The sequence below is a fragment of the Zootoca vivipara genome, chromosome 4, assembly GCF_963506605.1.
Source record: "Zootoca vivipara chromosome 4, rZooViv1.1, whole genome shotgun sequence".
Lineage (NCBI taxonomy): Eukaryota > Metazoa > Chordata > Lepidosauria > Squamata > Lacertidae > Zootoca > Zootoca vivipara.
In genome coordinates, this window is record NC_083279.1 from 96,633,798 (window position 1) to 96,652,264 (window position 18,467).

The 18,467-nt window shown below is 46.7% G+C and overlaps 1 long non-coding RNA gene and 1 pseudogene across 1 annotated transcript; one reads left to right on the top strand and one right to left on the bottom strand.

Moving 5' to 3' along the window:
• The first annotated feature begins 1,855 nt into the window (after nt 1–1,855).
• LOC132592035 (uncharacterized) lies at nt 1,856–10,274 on the top strand. Its single transcript, XR_009557522.1, has 4 exons — nt 1,856–2,148; nt 8,564–8,861; nt 9,373–9,477; nt 9,747–10,274. It is a non-coding gene; the product is annotated as an uncharacterized LOC132592035 (long non-coding RNA).
• Nucleotides 10,275–10,490: 216 nt separating this feature from the next.
• The window catches only part of LOC132592032 (zinc finger protein 850-like), a 127,408-nt pseudogene continuing 119,431 nt past the window's right edge, over nt 10,491–18,467 (bottom strand).

Sequence of the window (18,467 nt, forward strand, 5' to 3'; positions counted from 1 at the left end):
GGACTACTGCAATGCGCTCTGCAAGGGGCTACCTTTGAAGGTGACTCGGAAACTACAAGTAATCCAGAATGCGGCAGCTAGACAAGTGACCGGGAGCTGAGCTTATTGTTGTAGATCCACTGAACTCAGGTGAACCCTTTCAAACACGCAAAAGCTTTGTTGGAAGTGGTCTATGCCTCTGAATACTGCATATGCATATGCTCCCAATCAAGTATTATTATTTTATTATTAAGTGAGAGGCTGCAAAGCCATCCGAAATGTTTTCCTCTTCTGGCTTCCCTTCCTGTGTTAATTGTCTCCGGAATATATTTTTTGAGCTACGGCATTCTGACTGTGTTCCCTTTGTGCTCTAATAAGCCCAATAAATAAATAAATGCTAATAACGGCCTTGGGAAAAAGATTGCCTGCACAAACATCCCTAAACGTGCATGCATATTTATTGAGACGCTAACCTCCAACGACCATTTAGATACAGCAGAAACGGCAGTGCGCTTGTTTCAAGCTATTAGCAGCTTTGCTGATGTGAAAACACCAGCCTTTGGGGGGGGGGAATGTGATTTGTGCACAAAGAGGGCTTCATAAAATATGGGATGCTTGATCATTTCATTAGGGATATGGTAAGAGAGATGCCATCTTCTGACCCTTCTGATTTAAGCCATTATTGCCCTGTTTCAAAAGTGCCCTTTTGAGGCAAGTGCTCATTGGTCCATAAACTCCACATTTAGTGGTTCTGGCCACATGACCCGGAAGCTGTACGCCAGCTCACTCGGCCAGTAAAGCGAGATGAGCGCCGCAACCCCAGAGTCGTCCACGACTGGACCTTTACCCATGTACTATCTGAAACCCAAGGGGTGCATTGGTTGCCATATGTGAAATACTGTGGGAATGTACAAATGACATACTCTGTACAAGGCACAGGTTTATTGGGGGGTAATCCATCAAGTGATTTACCACAGGACCACAGGACCACTGGCGCCAGTCTGTCTGTTTACACATCTTCCTTGTTGGCATGAGTGATGTATACGTTAAAGGTTAATGTATTTTACGAGGGGAGAATGCTTAATAAAGAAGCTGGGGCTGGGAGAAATCTCAGCACTCTCTCGGCACTTTCTCAGCACTTCTCTGTTTTACCTTTTGCATCTACGGATCTCTCTCTGTCTCAACTCATTTTGCACCATTGCCGGCTGGCTTTTCCGACAAAATACTGTATATTCTGGCGTATAAGACGACTGGGCGTATAAGACGACCCCCATCCTTTCCAGTTAAAATATAGAGTTACGATCTGCTTCGAATAAGTTCGTACAAGTTTTTATTATGGGTTTAGGAAAAATTGAAACATGAAATAAGGAATTAAAGTTATAAGAGGAAAGCATAGTTGAAATGATTTGTAAATAGGGAACTAATATGGAAAACTGGGAAATTTACTTTGTTTTATGTTTGTTTGTGGTTTGCTTTTGGTGTTTCTTTTATTTTTCTTCATATGTTTTCTTCTTGATTTTGTATAATTTTGTATAATTTCGTATTTTGTGTTATGTTGTGTTTATTTTGTTTATTTATGTTATTTTTCCTTGCTTTGTATTTTATGTTGGATACTAAATAAAGATATTTTTAAAATAAAATAAAAAATAAAAAAATATAGAGTTTGGGATATACTCGCCGTATAAGAAATACGACCCGGCGTATAAGACAACCCCCGACTTTTGAGAAGATTTTCCTGGATTAAAAAGTAGTCTTATACGCAGGAATATACAGTACCTTGGCATTATTTTCAGCACTCATTACTAGTGTCTGGTTATTTCAGAGAAGAAGCCAGGCCAAAAAGGGTTGCTTAACAGAGAAGTATCTTTATTGCAAAAGAACAGTCGAGAACAGCAGCATGAGTCACTTCCTCCGTTGGGCACAGCGCCATCTATAGGGGAAACGGCGGCATACCGGCAATGTGGACATCATAGTCAGGGTCCCAGCCTCCTTTCCCTGAGCGCATCTGCTGGCAAAGGACATTTGGAGAGCTGATCTTCTTGGCTTCCGTGGGCTGTTTTTCTCTTCTCAAAGGGAATGCTGAAGTCTGCCATTAGGATTTCCGTCGGCTCTCAGCTGGCTTCTTGTGCATGGTATGGATTCAATGAGATGGCGCTCATCAAAGTGCAGGTAGCTTTGTTCAAACTCGGTACTACGTTGATAATGTGTGTAGGTTTAGGTTTAGGGTTAGGTTTAGAGTTAGATTAAGGTTTAAGTTTAAAGTTAGGGTTAGGGCTAGGGCTAGAGTTAGGGTTAGGGTCAGAGTTAGAGTTAGGGTTACAGTTAGAGTTAGGGTTAGGGTTAGGGTGCTGGCATCCGGCTGGGAGATCTTGCCTCCCCTTGTTCGTAGCAGCAAGGCATCCTCCGACTTTCCATTGCAAGGTTCTACTGGCATCCCATTATGTCTTGTATCAGATATTATAGTAACGGAGAACATCAGAACAAGATAAAACAATAACATTGCAGGTAATTGAGTATTCCGTTTTGAGTATTCAGTATGTTCGAAACCTGAGATACGACTGTACAAGATTCTTCAGAAAGAGCCAGGTTATGATTTTGGATGCCTTTTCAGCTGTTGGAGAGCACATGGATGCCTCAAAATGTTCACGTCCTCTTTGAAATGAGCACCGTTTCAAATCCCCCAAAATACACTCTGGTAACGTTTCTGCTTCTGTTGTCCTGCTAAGCAGCCTCTTGATGCACAGTTTATCCTCCAGAATTGTGGATTCTGCCCACCTTGTCAATTTCTCAGCCATCTGCCCAGTTGCTCGACGACCATTGGTGTGCAATCTGCATAAACCTGCCCATTTACCCGTCAGGCGCTGCGCAACTATATGCCTGGAAAGTCCCCAAAAGTTCTCCTTTCATAGCTTCCTGTTCTTTCAACAGTAGTCTGTGAAAATACAGCTGTGCAAGCCAAACATTCGTGCTGACATCGACTTGAGCATGTTAGCCAAGGCGTGTTTGCAGGAGAAAAGTTTCCATAAAACATTGAAGTGCCACAAAAAAAAAAGGAATTCCTGGTATGTAATGCCTGTGGGAAAAATTGGGTTCGCCAGATAGATTTGAAACTTTGTTGGGGGCTGATCTATTAAGGCAAAGGAGTCAGGGCTCCGCTAACCTCAGCCAGTCTCTGCCTGCTGTCTTTCTAACAATCAACTTGTGTAAGACACAGCACCTGCCTATCAGCTTCCTCCTATTGTCACAGAAGGGAGGAGGAGGATGGGGGCAAAACTATAATTGTTTGGCTTTGCCTGTCCCTGGCTCTGGCACCACCTACTGCTGAACTCCCTGCTCTCCACTCTACCAGTCATAGAATCATAGAGTTGGAAGAGACCACAAGGGCCATCCAGTCCAACCCCCTGCCAAGCAGGAAACACCATCAAAGCATTATTGACATATGGCTGTCAAGCCTCTGCTTAAAGACCTCCAAAGAAGGAGGCTCCACCACACTCCTTGGTAGCAAATTCCACTGCCGAACAGCTCTTACTGTCAGGAAGTTCTTCCTAATGTTTAGGTGGAATCTTCTTTCTTGTAGTTTAAATCCATTGCTCCATGTCCGCTTCTCTGGAGCAGCAGAAAACAATCTTTCTCCCTCTATATGACATCCTTTGATATATTTGAACATGGCTATCATATCACCCCTTAACCTTCTCTTCTCCAGGCTAAACATACCCAGCTCCCTAAGCCGTTCCTCATAAGGCATCGTTTCCAGGCCTTTGACCATTTTGGTTGCCCTCCTCTGGACACGTTCCAGCTTGTCAGTATCCTTATTGAACTGTGGTGCCCAGAACTGGACACAGTACTCCAGGTGAGGTCTGACCAGAGCAGAATACAGTGGTACTATTACTTCCCTTGATCTAGATGCTATACTCCTATTGATGCAGCCCAGAATTGCATTGGCTTTTTTAGCTGCTGCATCACACTGCTGACTAATGTCAAGTTTGTGGTCTACCAAGACTCCTAGATCCTTTTCACATGTACTGCTCTCAAGCCAAGTGTCACCCATCCTGTATTTGTGCCTTTCATTTTTTTTGGCCCAAGTGTAGTACCTTACATTTCTCCTTGTTAAAATTCATCTTGTTTGCTTTAGTCCCCGACAGACACCAGCCAACCACTGAGCACAGTCTTGCATTGTCTCCTTCCTCCAGCAAGTCCAGCCACTTTTGATTGACAGAATTTGTGTGGAGAGGGTAACAACGTTTAGATTTCCAGGCATTGAGTTACAGGAGGATCTGTTCCGGAGTTTTTGAGAATTTTAAGGAAAAACCATCTTCCACAAAAGCTGCCGCTTGCCTTCTATCACTGTGCCATACAGAGCGTGCTCACGTACGGTTTATGTGTCTGGTACGGAAGCTGTACGTCTCAGGACAGAGCAGGGCTGTGTAGAATTATTAAAACAGCAGAGAGCATTATTGGCTGCTCACTCTCCACCTTAGAACAAATCTACACCACCAGGTGCCATAGAAAAGCGCTAGACATATCAAGAGATCCAACGCACCCTGGTCACCATTTCTTTCAGCTCCTGCCATCGGGACAGAGATATAGAACTATGCAGGCAAGAACGAGCCGTCTCAGGAACAGTTTCTCATCATGGGACTGAAACTGCCTTGGTCGCACTGGTTAATGATATTCGGCGGGCTAGGAACAAGGGTGAGAGCTGTTTCCTAGTTCTGCTGGATCCATGGAGGCACAGGTCAATTCTGTGTCCAGGGCAGCTGTCTATCAGCTCCATCTGGTACGCAGGCTGAGACCCTACCTGCCTGCAGACTGTCTCGCCAGAGTGGTGCATGCTCTGGTTATCTCCCGCTTGGACTACTGCAATGCGCTCTACATGGGGCTACCTTTGAAGGTGACCCAGAAACTACAACTAATCCAGAATGCGGCAGCTAGACTGGTGACTGGGAGCAGCCGCCGAGACCACATAACACTGGTATTGAAAGATCTACATTGGCTCCCAATACGTTTCCGAGCACAGTTCAAAGTGTTGGTGCTGACCTTTAAAGCCCTAAATGGCCTCGGTTCAGTATACCTGAAGGAGCGTCTCCACCCCCATCGTTCTGCCCGGACACTGAGGTCCAGTACCGAGGGCCTTCTGACGGTTCGCTCATTGCGAGAAGCCAAGTTGCAGGGAACCAGGCAGAGGGCCTTCTCGGTGGTGGCGCCCTCCCATCAGATGTCAAAGAGAAAAACAGCTACCAGATTTTTAGAAGACATCTGAAGGCAGCCCTGTTTAGGGAGGCTTTTAATGTTTAATTGTTTTATTTCATTTTTCTGTTGTAAGCTGCCCAGAGTGGCTGGGGAAACCCAGACAGATGGGCGGGGTATAAATAACATATTATTATTATTATTATTATTATTATTATTATTATTATTATTATTATTATTATTTTCTCTCTAGAGCGATTTTGGCCTTAAATGGAAAGCCTGGACTTTGAAGTCATCTTATTTTACTTGTTATTTGTATTATATTTACTGTTTTTAATTAGGTTTTGTAATTTTGGATTATGCGGAATGCTTTATCTGAGTGGATGTAGCAACCGAGTAATTTCGTTGTTCCCACAAGGGGACAATGCTAATAAAGATATCTTATCATAAGTCAATGAGATCAGGCTGAATATTGTGAAGACTCGTGGCAAGAATAACGATATTGTGAGGCTTCCGGTTTCCGACTGTGAGAAGTGGCTGACTGCCACATGATTGGACTTCAGCCGTGCCGGTAATTAAGGGTTGATATGGGGGTAACGAGCCCTGGCAGACTCCCCAGAGTGGGGGAGGACTGTTTTGTAGACCTGCAGATTGTCCAGGATTTGTCAGCTTGCATCAAGGTTCAAGTGGCAAGGACGCTGGGTCCTAGAGAACGGCACAACTGGCACTCTCCGAAGTCACTCTCACAAGCTGGAAATATATGTTTAATAAAATAATTAGATTTGGACAATAAACAGACATAGTCTGGGCTGAAGAAGATTGAGGAAAAATATGCAGAACTGCACAGTCCCTGGTGTTTAAGCTCGGACTTCAAAGAGATTCTCATCATGGTGTTTGGATTACGGAGGCGATTGATGGACTTGGACTTGATGAAGATAAAAGAAGAAACAAGATGGCGCTTGTTAGTATGACGCAGCATGGAAAAATGAGAATTCCTCCCTTTTTCGAGAGACGTAGGAAATATTTGCTGGCTGACTTTATAATGACTTGACATAACAATTTGAGACAACATACAGTGCATCTGTTTACAGAATTCTCTTCATTACTAGCTGTTCCCAGCGACACGATGCTGTGGCTCAGAAAGAGAAAGCAATCATTTCCCCCAAAAAACCATGCGTGTTCTGTTAAATCCCCCCACCCCACCCTGACCCATTCATCCTCCCCAAAGGCATGGCCCTCCTCTACTCAGTGCCCCCATTATTCACTCCAGCCTCATTCCTCACCCCAGATGTCACGACACCTCTCTCTCTGGTCCCCCCCCCGCTGTGTGATGTCATCTTCCTCCCGCGTGATGGCACCCGTCACCACGACCCCTCTCTCTCTTCCACCCGCACACCCCATGTGCATCTTCGGAAGGGCCTGGCCTCTTCCCCTGGCTGGGCAATGCCATGGGCTTGAGGGCATCCTGAGCAAGTTTGCAGATGACACCAAATTGGGAGCGGTGGCTAATACCCCAGAGGACAGGATCACACTTCAAAATGACCTTAACAGATTAGACAACTGGGCCAAAGCAAACAAGATGAATTTTAACAGGGAGAAATGTAAAGTACTACACTTGGGCAAAAAAAATGAAAGGCGCAAATACAGGATGGGTGACACCTGGCTTGAGAGCAGTACATGTGAAAAGGATCTAGGAGTCTTGGTAGACCACAAACTTGACATGAGTCAACAGTGTGATGCAGCAGCTAAAAAAGCCAATGCAATTCTGGGCTGCATCAATAGGTGTATAGCATCTAGATCAAGGGAAGTAATAGTACCACTGTATTCTGCTCTGGTGAGACCTCACCTGGAGTACTGTGTCCAGTTCTGGGCACCACAGTTCAAGAAGGATACTGACAAGCTGGAATGTATCCAGAGGAGGACAACCACACCTTGAGATACCGCCCAGGGCGGAAGACCTGCATGCAAAGCATATGTTCCAATCCTGCGCTATGGAGATGCAAAGCCTGCCTTGAAGGATGTGGGGGTGGTCTCCCTTTGGAAATGGGGCTGCCGGAAGGAGGATATGAAAGGAAGATGCAGCCCAGCTGCAGCCGGAACAGCAGGTGCCCCTGAGTTCTGAAGGAGGAGCATCACTTCTCGGGAGGGGCCATGTAGGCCCAGGTCCAGGTGTGGTGGGGGGTTGCCACGGTGACAAGGACCCACCCTCTTTTGTGACATCTCTTCCTTCTCCTTTAAAAGCCACAGACTTGCAGGTGGCCATTGTGGGTTAATAGTGAGGCAGGTAGAGGAGAGAGCAGGTGGTGGTTGGCAGATTAGGCAAGGTGTTTAGTTGATTATTTTCTCAGTTTCTTATTTTGATTTTGATTTCATTTCTTACTTTCATTTGATCTATTTTCATTTATTTTTTTATTTTAACACTTTTATTTTATTTTATTTTATTATTTATTTTAATATTTTTAATTTTACATTTTTGTGCACATCTGTGCCTACTTTGTATATATTTCTTCTGTACATAGAGGGGTAGGGTTAGGCTTAGGCTTAGGCACGGGGTTTGGGTCAGAGTTAGGCTTGGATGGGCATTTCAGATAGCTAGTTTAGAGAGGAGGGTGGGATTTTTTCCTGGAAGAAATGGGCAGGCTGTAAGTAGGATTCCTTCCCTTTCTCTTTGTCTTATTGGGTTGGGGGAGGGGGTGAATCCTGGGGTCCCCTGCACATCCCTGGCTCTCTGGAAATTGACCTGGCCAATCTTCTCCAGAGAGCTCAGCTCCTCCACACTCTTTCCCTGCCTTCCCCCTTTTTCTCCCCTCTAATCATACACTTTTACTAGGACATTCCTAGCCCACTTTCCTCCCAGGAGCTCAAAGTGGCCTTCATGGTTCTCCCTGCCACCAATTTTTCTCTTCACAGCAGCCCTGCAAAGTTGGCTAGGCTGGCCCAAGGTCCACCAGGGAGCTTCATGGCTGAGTGGGGATTCGAACCCTGCTCTCCCAGGTCCTCCTAGTCCTGCCCACCTCTGCCTGGCTCCATCTTGCCATCTCCCCAGCTGCCCAAAGCCATCGCCCTTTCCCCCCTTCATGGGGGTCTCTCTGGTTCCAAGGAAGACTCCACCACCTTCCTCTCTCGGCCCCCCGCACAGACACAAACACTGGGGCTCCTGAACCCCTCTCTCCCCTCTGCTTCTCTGATCTAGATTCAGGTGGTTCAGGGCCCTGTTCAGCTGCCGGTGGAGGAACAGGGTGGCCCCGCTGCAGAGGAGCCCGTGGTGATAGGTGAGGAAGTGTGGACACCGAAGGGCCAGGGGGGCACCTCAGGGTGCAGGAGAAGACTCTTGGAAGAACCTGGCCAGGTGCTCTGAGATGAACTCACCTGTCCCCATGTTTTCCTCTTTTTGTAGATGTGCCATGGGTTTTCTTCCATCAAGCAATAGTGAGTATTGGAGAAAACAAGAGCAGGGAGAGGATCCCTCAGAGCTGCCCCCCCCTCTGCCTGGGCTCTTTGCCCCCCACTCTGCACTCTCAGATGAAGAGGAGCCTTCCCCTCGCAAGGAACTGACAGCCTGACTTTTGCAGTTTCAGCCGCTGGAGCGGGAGCTAGATTCCTTGCTCCAGGTGACACAGAGCTGCCAGGCAGCTGCCCTGAGAGGCCTCCACACCCTTCAGGTGTCCAAGCACCGGACAGCGGATGCCCTTCTGGTGAGTGACCAGTGGTGTGAGGGACCCCCATGGTGAGGTGGGGGGCTTTGGGGAGGGGCTTGTGCCGGCTTAGGGCATGGGGTTGCCGATCCAGCAGAAAGCCAAGCCTGGCCTTTGGGGTCGGAGCCACCCTCTGGCTGTCCCCCGGAAGGAGCTGACGTCTCTCCTCTGCTCTGCATGTTTGAGGGACTTCTTTGTGTGCCTGAGGATCATCAGCACAGGGAGGGAGGTCCTTTGTCTTGAGCTTGTCTTTGCCTGGCTCTTACGTAATTCCATCCCGGACTTAACCTCTCTTCTCTCTTTTCCCAAAGGATCTGAAGGGTCAGTTCCACTGCCTGCTGGAGGGTCCCCTTACGGAGGCCCCCAATGCTGCCACCCTCCTCCAGATACTCAATGGAAGTGTCCTGATGACACTTACGAGTTGCCCAGAGTGCAGCAGCCTTTTCCAAGTGTGGAGAAAAAGCTTTGGCTCAGAGTTGGCCTGACTCTGAGACGCTCTTCTATCCCGCAGGATCTCCAAAGCGACACCGTTGAAGAAAGCGGGGAGACCAAAAACCTGGCGGCCAGCTGCATCTCTGCACTGCTGTCCTTTGCCCAAAGCTTTCCCCAGTTCGCAGTAAGTAGTTTGCCTTCATGCATTCATTTCTTGGAATACTGGGGTCCAGGATGAGGCCAGAGGCTTTTCCTGCCCCCTTTCCTGATGCTGCCCTTCCACCTCTGCCCAGGAGGCTGCAGGGCCCAGGGAGGTCCTCTGGGACAAGGGATTGGGCCCAGGACAGAGGGAGGCCCTTCCTTCCTGGCTTGGGGGTGCTTCTGTGCTCTCTTGCACCCATCCAAGGTGGGTTTCATAGCATCATCTGACCTGGATTTTTCTTTCCTCTGCAGATGACAGTAGTTCAGCCAGAGTTGGCCTGCTTCCGGCTGAATCTGAAAGAAGGTAAGCCCCACACCTTGGAGACAGGGAACTCCCTTGTCCCTTCTTTGCCCAAGACTCACCTCCCAGGTTTTCTTGCTGAGAGTCCTGCAGGACCTGCTCCCTGCCTGGCAGGCCTTTCCCACCTGGCCTGGGAGGGCATAACCCAGACTGACTCCAGCTACAAGAAGCGGAGGGGGCTGAACAGACTCTGGGGTTGGGGTCTTGTTGAGGGGTGCTTGCTAGCAGGGGTGCTTCCCGCTTCCTTTGCCCTCCATGGTCTCCCTGCCTGAGCTGACAGAGCTGGTCTCACAGGCGGAGTTCAGGACTCCCTGACTGCTGGTGCTGGACGACTTCAAAATCTGGGCCAAAGCAGCTGGCTCTGGGGTGCTCAGGACCAATGGGGAGGGATGATGGGAAGTGTAGTCCAGGAGCTGCTGGGGACCCAGGTTGGGGAAACCCTGCTTTAAGGCAACTTTTATGTTTGGCCTGCAAAGATGGGACCTGTCCATGTTTATATTTTCTTGTATTTTGTTTCCCTCATGGCCTGTGTGTGTTTTTTTTTTAAAAAAAAGAGGGCAAATTGAAAGAAAAATTGTATGGCAAGTTGCAGAAGAATAAAAGGTTGCGTTTGAAAAAAAACCACACAAAAACTGGGGGGTGGACTCCTAAAGATTTTATTGGGGGGTGGGCAAAGACCCCTAGGCCTTTAAGAGGTGGTGCCTATTCCCTACCCCGTGTCTCAGGATGGTTACAACATAAAAAAACAACATAAAAACACAAAACACCACACTTTAAAAGGGCATTAGATGTCAAACAGCAAAAGGCCTGGTTAAAAAGGTGCTGATTTGCCTGGCTCCTAAAGGTGTATAATAGTTTTTCCGACTTTTGTATGGATTCTTTTATGGGAAGTGAGTTTGGAGCTACGGTATCAGCGAAGCTCTTTCAACAGGGGCAACACAACAGGGGGCGGGGGGGTGCGCCCGAGCTCCACTCTGCAGGGGGCAGTGCGCCCTGGCCCTTCCGCACCCATCGACGGCGGCCAACGTGGCCGCCATCACGGAGAGGCCGCCTCGATGCTGCTGGCTGCCATCCGCCACTCGAGGCTTGGGAGTAACGGGGGCAGGGGCATCCCGTGATGCAGCATCACACGTCAGCGTCGCGTGTCTACGCAGACGTCATGCGACGCTGCATCACGGGGTGGTCCCTCCCCGCAACTCCCAAGTCTCACTCGGCGAGGTGGAGGCTAGTAAGAAGACTCGATTACCGCCGCGGCAGCTGGAAGCTAGTTGCCGCTGCGGCGAGCGAGTCTTTCTTCTGGGTGCTGCTGCTCCGAGTGAGGCTTGGGAATCAGGGGGGGAGAGTTATCCCACAACGCAGCACCATACGCATGCGTGCAACATCACGACACCCCGCCCCCCGGTTTAGCCGCCCCAGGTTCCGCTCTAGTGCGCATGCTCTAGTGACAGCTGGGGTAGGAACACCACTGTCTTTCGACATTCCACGCACTGATAGTGTTTCTCCCCTGTATGAATTCTTAGATGGGAAGTGAAATTGTGCCTGTGACTGAAGCTCTTTCTACATTCCACACACAGTTTCTCCCCTGTATGAAGTGAGAGGAGCGCCGACTGAAGCTCTTTCCACATTCAAAGCACTGATAGGGTTTCTCCCCTGTATGAATTCTTTGATGGAAAGTGAGATTGTGGCTGTGGCTATTGAATTTTATAACAAATAAAAATACAAATATATATTTTTAAAACAATAAGTTTTATTAATTTCTTTCTTTAAAAACATAGACGTACAACATGCATATATTTCATATTCTTCTTTTTCATAACATTTTACAAAAAGAAAATAGAAAAGGAAAGAATAAAAGAAAAAGAAAAAAGAAAGAGAAAAAGGGGAGGAAAGATACTAATATAGAAAACAAACAAACAATCTGTATACAAAAAAAAAGACAAAAAGAAAACCATTACATCTCTCTATATGTACAATCCACACCTTCTTTGTGAAAACTTCCAATTATTCTCTCTGTAATCTACATATTAACCTTATTTTATCACACAATTCTGAATTTACATCTACATTCGCCCCCCCCCCTTAAGAAAGTCAGGTTCAACTTTAGTCTGCCATTAGGATTCTGGGTATACCACTACTATTTAAATACTCATCAAACATCCTCCATTCCTTCTGTGTTTTTTTGTTTCGTTTGTCCTCTTATTCTTCCAGTGGTTTTTGCTAACTGTAAATATTCTATCATTAAAGTTTGCCAATCCATTATGCTGGGTGCATTTTTGTTTTCCCAATTTCTGGCGACCAGGACTCTTGCCGCTACAATTCCATACAATAACAATATTCTTTTTGTGGTTTTAATATCCTCTGGTATTATATTTAATAAAAACATTTCCGGTCTTTTTCTAAATGTGCATTTTAACATTTTTAAAAGATCTTCATAGATGTTATTCCAGTACCTACATATTTCCGGACAATTCCACCACATATGTATTAGAGACCCTTTTTCCGCATTGCACCTCCAGCACATAGATTTATTTTTATACTTCTTGGCTAACTTTTCTGGTGTTTGGTACCACCTGTGCATCATTTTAAAGATGTTTTCTATTAAGTTATAACAGGCGGTAAACTTTAAATCCACCCTCCACAGTCTTTCCCATTGCTCCATCAGGACATTGTAGCCAAGGTCTTGGGCCCACTTCACCATTACTGGTTTAACCTGCTCCTCTTTGAGTTCCCATTCCAACAGCAGGTCATAAATATGTGAAATACGTGAAATGTACTTCCCATCATTCTGTATTAGTTCTTTTTCAAATTTTGATTTTTCCTTTGCAATGCCCATTTTTTTATCCTGATTAAACCTATGATTGATTTGAAAGTATTGTAGCCAGTCCGAAAGGTATTATTTTCTCTCTTCATATTTTTTCAATATTAGCTCATTTTGTTTCTTTTCCAATAAGTCCTGATAGGTGGCGATCTTTATCTCCATATTTAGTGTCTTAACTGTTATAACATTTGTTGATGATGTCCACAAAAGGATCCTGGGTTCCAAAATTCCTTTGTATTTTACCCAGATCAGGTATAATGATTTTCTTACTAAGTGGTTCAGGAAACCTTTGTGGACCTTAACCTTATCGTAAAGTACTGGGTAGGTAAGAGTGCCAGCCAAATCGATTTTCCACTCCTTCCAGGTCTAATATTTCTGGATTTTTCAAAGTTACCCATTCCTTTAACCAGACTATGCCCGCTCCCCCTTTCCTGTCTGTTAGCAGCTGGTACTTTATTCTTGGTCTCTTACCATTCCATATAAACTTTGTTATATCTTTTTTTCCACTCCTGTGTGCGTTTATTTTTTTATTTTTAAGACGGCAAATTGTATGGCAAGTTGCGGAAGAATAAAAGGTTGCGTTTGGAAAAACACAGACAAAAAGGTGTGTGTGTGGCCTTCTCAAATATTTTATGGGCGGGGGGCAAAGACCCCTAGTTGGTGCCTATTCCCTACACCTACATGTCTCAGGATGGTTACAACATCAAAGCACAAAACACCACATTTTAAAAGGGCATTAGATGTCAATCAGCCAAAGGCCTGGTTAAAAAGGTGCCAATTTGCCTGGCTCCTAAAGCTGTATAATGTAGGGTTATCAGATGTCCCTGGTTCCCAGGGACAGTTCCCAGTTTTACCAATCTGTCCATGGCCAAAGATACCAGCGGCAAGAGGCGCTGTGGCCGCTGCTGTTGCCAGTGTGGACAGCCAGGTTAGACCATAGCTGCCAAGTTATCCCTTTTTTAAAGGGATTTTCCCTTATGCTGAATAGGCTTCCTCGCGAGAAAACGGGAAACTTGGCAGCTATGAGTTAGACAGCTGTTAGACAAGCGGGAACATTCCCTCTCCCGCTCCCACCCTCCTCCTCCTCCGCCTGCTCCATTTGCGGCTGATGCTGCTTCCACATCTTTATTGGTGCTTTGGCGGGAACCTTGCCCCGAGGGCTGAGGGGAGACGTGGAGGGCGCCGGCATATGGTTTATGATGTTCCTTCCCAAACGTCCGAATTTGAGAGGGGTGCAGATGCAAGGAAAGAAACGCTGATGGCAGTCATAAAGGCTGGGTGCTTTTATTGCCCGACCAATGGAGACACCATCCTCCCACCTCCTCGCTTGTAAATAAAAATAATAATACTCTGCCAATTGGCTCCACCCTCTCCCCACACAGTATCCTTATTGCATTTTTCTCTACTTAAAGCGTCAGACAGAAAATAGGGGAGGTTCATATTATAATAGCTTTCGTTATCTATCCGTTTGTATTCCTCATGTGCCTTTTTCTGGGACGACCTGACTCTCTGTCCCCTCTCTACCCCCCCTTTGTTCCTTCCTTCCTTTTCGGTGACGCTTCCAGGAATCCCAGAAAAGAAAAGGGGGGCCCTGAACCCACGCACCCACCAAAATAGAGGAGGTTCATATTAAAATAGCTTTGGTTATCTATCCGTTTGTATTCCTCATGTGCCTTTTTCTGGGACGACCTCTCTCTACCCCCCCATTTTGTTCCTTCCTTCCTTTTTGGTTACGCTTCCAGGAATCCCAGAAAAGAAAAGGGGGGGCCTGAACCCACGCACCTACCGACCCACACCTCCCTCAGTTCCAACTATCCCATCCTAATTTTGCTTCCCCTTCTCTCTTTCCCCCTCCCCACCCTTCACCCATAACCAAGGAACCTGGCTCTGGTTGCCATGTAAACTACATATGTTTACAAAAGATTGCTCCCTACTAATAATCCAGATGCTACTGTCTTTTAACCCCTTGGCTGCTGCAAAAGAGTGTCCCTGGATTCATTGAAAAAAATCTGGTAATCTGGTTTTTCTGACCTTTGTATGGATTCCACATTCCACACACTGTTTATTCGGGGGAAGACCCTTATGCCTTCAAGAGCTGCCACCTATTCCCTACACCTAGAGGTCTCAGGAAGGTTACAAAATAATAACACAACACAAAAACACAAAATACCACATTTTAAAAGAGCATTAGATGTCAATCATCCAAAGGTCTGGTTAAAAAGGTGCTGATTTGCCTGGCTCCTAAAGCTGTACAATGGTTTTTCCAACATTAGTATGGATTCTTTTATGGGAAGTGAGATGGGAGCTCTGACTGAAGCTCTTTCCACATTCCACACACTGATAGGGTTTCTCCCCTGTATGAATTATTTGATGGGTAGTGAGACTCCGGCTGTAAGTAAAGCTCTTTCCACATTCCACACACTGATACGGTTTCTCCCCTGCATGAAGTCTTTGATGGGAAGTGAGAGACAAGCTCTGACTGAAGCTCTTTCCACATTCCATGTACTGATAGGGTTTCTCCCCTGTATGAATTCTTTGATGGTTATTGAGAGAGGAGCTCTGACTGAAGCTCTTTCCACATTCGAAGCACTGATAGGGTTTCTCCCCTGTATGAATTCTCTGATGGGAAGTGAGATTGGAGCTCTGAATGAAGCTCTTTCCACATTCCACACACTGATGGGGTTTCTCCCCTGTATGAATTCTTTGATGGAAAGTGAGAGGAGTTATTACTGAAGCTCTTTCCACATTCCACACACTGATACAGTTTCTCCCCTGTATGAATTCTTTGATGGTTATTGAGAGAGGAGCTCTGACTGAAGCTCTTTCCACATTCGAAGCACTGATAGGGTTTCTCCCCTGTATGAATTCTCTGATGGGAAGTGAGATGGGAGCTCTGACTGAAGCTCTTTCCACATTCCACACACTGATGGGGTTTCTCCCCTGTATGAATTCTTTGATGGAAAGTGAGAGAGGAGTTATTACTGAAGCTCTTTCCACATTCCACACACTGATACAGTTTCTCCCCTGTATGAATTCTTTGATGGTTATTGAGAGAGGAGCTCTGACTGAAGCTCTTTCCACATTCCACACATTGATAGGGTTTCTCCCCTGTATGAATTCTTTGATGGTTATTGAGAGAGGAGCTCTGACTGAAGCTCTTTCCACATTCCACACACTGATAGGGTTTCTCCCCTGTATGAATTCTTTGATGGTTATTGAGAGAGGAGCTCTGACTGAAGCTCTTTCCACATTCCACACACTGATAGGGTTTCTCCCCTGTATGAATTCTTTGGTGGTTAGTGAGAGAGGAGTTATTACTGAAGCTCTTTCCACATTCCACACACTGATATGGTTTCTCCCCTGTATGAATTATTTGATGGGAAGTGAGAGAGGAGTTATCACTGAAGCTCTTTCCACATTCCACACACTGATATGGTTTCTCCCCTGTATGAATTCTTAAATGGTTAGTGAGATGGGAGCTCTGACTGAAGCTCTTTCCACATTCGAAGCACTGATAGGGTTTCTCCCCTGTATGAATTCTTTGATGGGAAGTGAGATTGGAGCTCTTAATGAAGCTCTTTCCACATTCCAAACACTGATATGGTTTCTCCCCTGTATGAATTCTTAAATGGTTAGTGAGATGGGAGCTCTGACTGAAGCTCTTTCCACATTCCACACACTGATAGGGTTTCTCCCCTGCATGAATTCTTTGATGGGAAGTGAGATTGGAGCTCTTAATGAAGCTCTTGCCACAATCCACACACTGATAGGGTTTCTCCCCTGTATGAATTCTTTGATGGGAAGTGAGATTGGAGCTCTTAATGAAGCTCTTGCCACAATCCACACACTGATAGGGTTTCTCCCCTGTATGGATTCTTTGATGGGAAGTGAGACTGTGGCTGTGACTAAAGCCCTTTCCACATTCCACACACTGATATTGTTTCTCCTCTGTATGAATTATTTGATGGTTATTGAGTTGGGAGCTCTGACTGAAGCTCTTTCCACATTCCACACACTGATATGGTTTCTCCCCTGTATGAATTCTTTGGTGGTTAGTGAGATGGGAGCTCTGACTGAAGCTCTTTCCACATTCCACACACTGATAGGGTTTCTCCCCTGTATGAATTCTTTGATGGGAAGTGAGACTGTGGCTGTGACTAAAGCTCTTTCCACATTCCACACACTGATAGGGTTTCTCCCCTGTATGAATTCTTTGATGGGAAGTGAGAGAGTAGTTATTACTGAAGCTCTTTCCACATTCCACACACTGATATGGTTTCTCCCCTGTATGAATTCTTTGGTGGTTAGTGAGATGGGAGCTCTGACTGAAGCTCTTTCCACATTCCACACACTGATATGGTTTCTCCCCTGTATGAATTCTTTGGTGGTTAGTGAGATGGGAGCTCTGACTGAAGCTCTTTCCACATTCCATACACTGATAGGGTTTCTCCCCTGCATGAATTCTTTGATGGGAAGTGAGATTGTTGCTGTAACTGAAGCTCTTTCCACATTCCACACACTGATATGGTTTCTCCCCTGTATGAATTCTTTGGTGGTTAGTGAGATGGGAGCTCTGACTGAAACTCTTTCCACATTCCACACACTGATAGGGTTTCTCCCCTGAATGAATTCTCTGATGGGAAGTGAGACTGGAGCTCTGACTGAAGCTCTTTCCAAATTCCATGCACTGATAGAGTTTCTTTCTGATGAGATTTTGTTGATGGGAAGTGGAATGGGAGCGCTGACTGCAGCTTTCTGCACACTCCAATTTTTTACCTGGCTTCTCTTCTCTGAAGATTTTGTCATGGTCACCTTTGTTCTCGATTTCCAATTCATCACAATCTGCAACGGAAACAAAAAAGGGATTAGAGCCTCAGGAACAAATGGAGAAGAACTGAAGGCAGTTGGGGAGGTGTTCATTAGCTGTGTTGTTTATCATTAACCAACATTTTTATTATTAGATTCTGATGAGTTGTTGAATGTTACTTTGTTTGATATATAGTAGTGTTCAAAATTTCTGGAAGAGTTTTGGGGGAAAGTGTTTTTCAGAGGGTTGATCGCTCACAACACTTCTTTTGGAGTAATATCATAAAATTATATGTCAATGGAAAGATAATTTAATCAAGAATGCAATCCAACGGACTTCCGGCATGGCAAAATGGCGAGCGGCACGCGACCGTGGAGCTCCTAGGAGCCACTGATGTGCCCAAGCCGCTTGAACAACTTCGGAGCCGTTAAAACCGCTGCCAACGCTGCACAGGAGCCGGGAGAGCCCGGTGGATCGGCCGGGGAGCCGTTGGGGCCCCCTGCTCCTCCCTCCCTCCGATCGCAGGAGCCGGGTGTCCGACCATCAACACCCGGCGGGAACTGCCGCCGCCGCCAACACACGAGTGCTGGGAGAGCCCGGCAGATCGATCGGGGAGCCGTCGGGGCCCTCTGCTCCCGCTCCCCCTCCCCCGATCATCGTGAGTAGAAGCCGGGTGTCCGGCCATCGACACCCGGCGGGAACTGCTGCTGCCACCACCGCACGAGCGCCGGGAGAGCCTGGCAGATCGATTGGGGAGCAGTCGGGGCTCTCTGTCCCTGCTCCCCCTCCCGCCGATCGTGGCGAACCGCAATCGGGAGCGCCTGGCCTCCGGGACTCTGAGTCCTGAGGAGGTAAGCCCGGACCTCGTGGCCGCCGCCATTGTCACCGCTGCTGCCGCCGCCACCGCCAACAGAAAAGGAGCGAGGAGAAGGGACCTGATCCGAGCCCTTGCAGCCCTTGCCGCTGCAACATAGCGCCGGGATCGCCCGGCCTTCCAGGACCCTGGGGCCGGTAGAGCCCACGAACCTACCCCCTCTGTCCATTAAT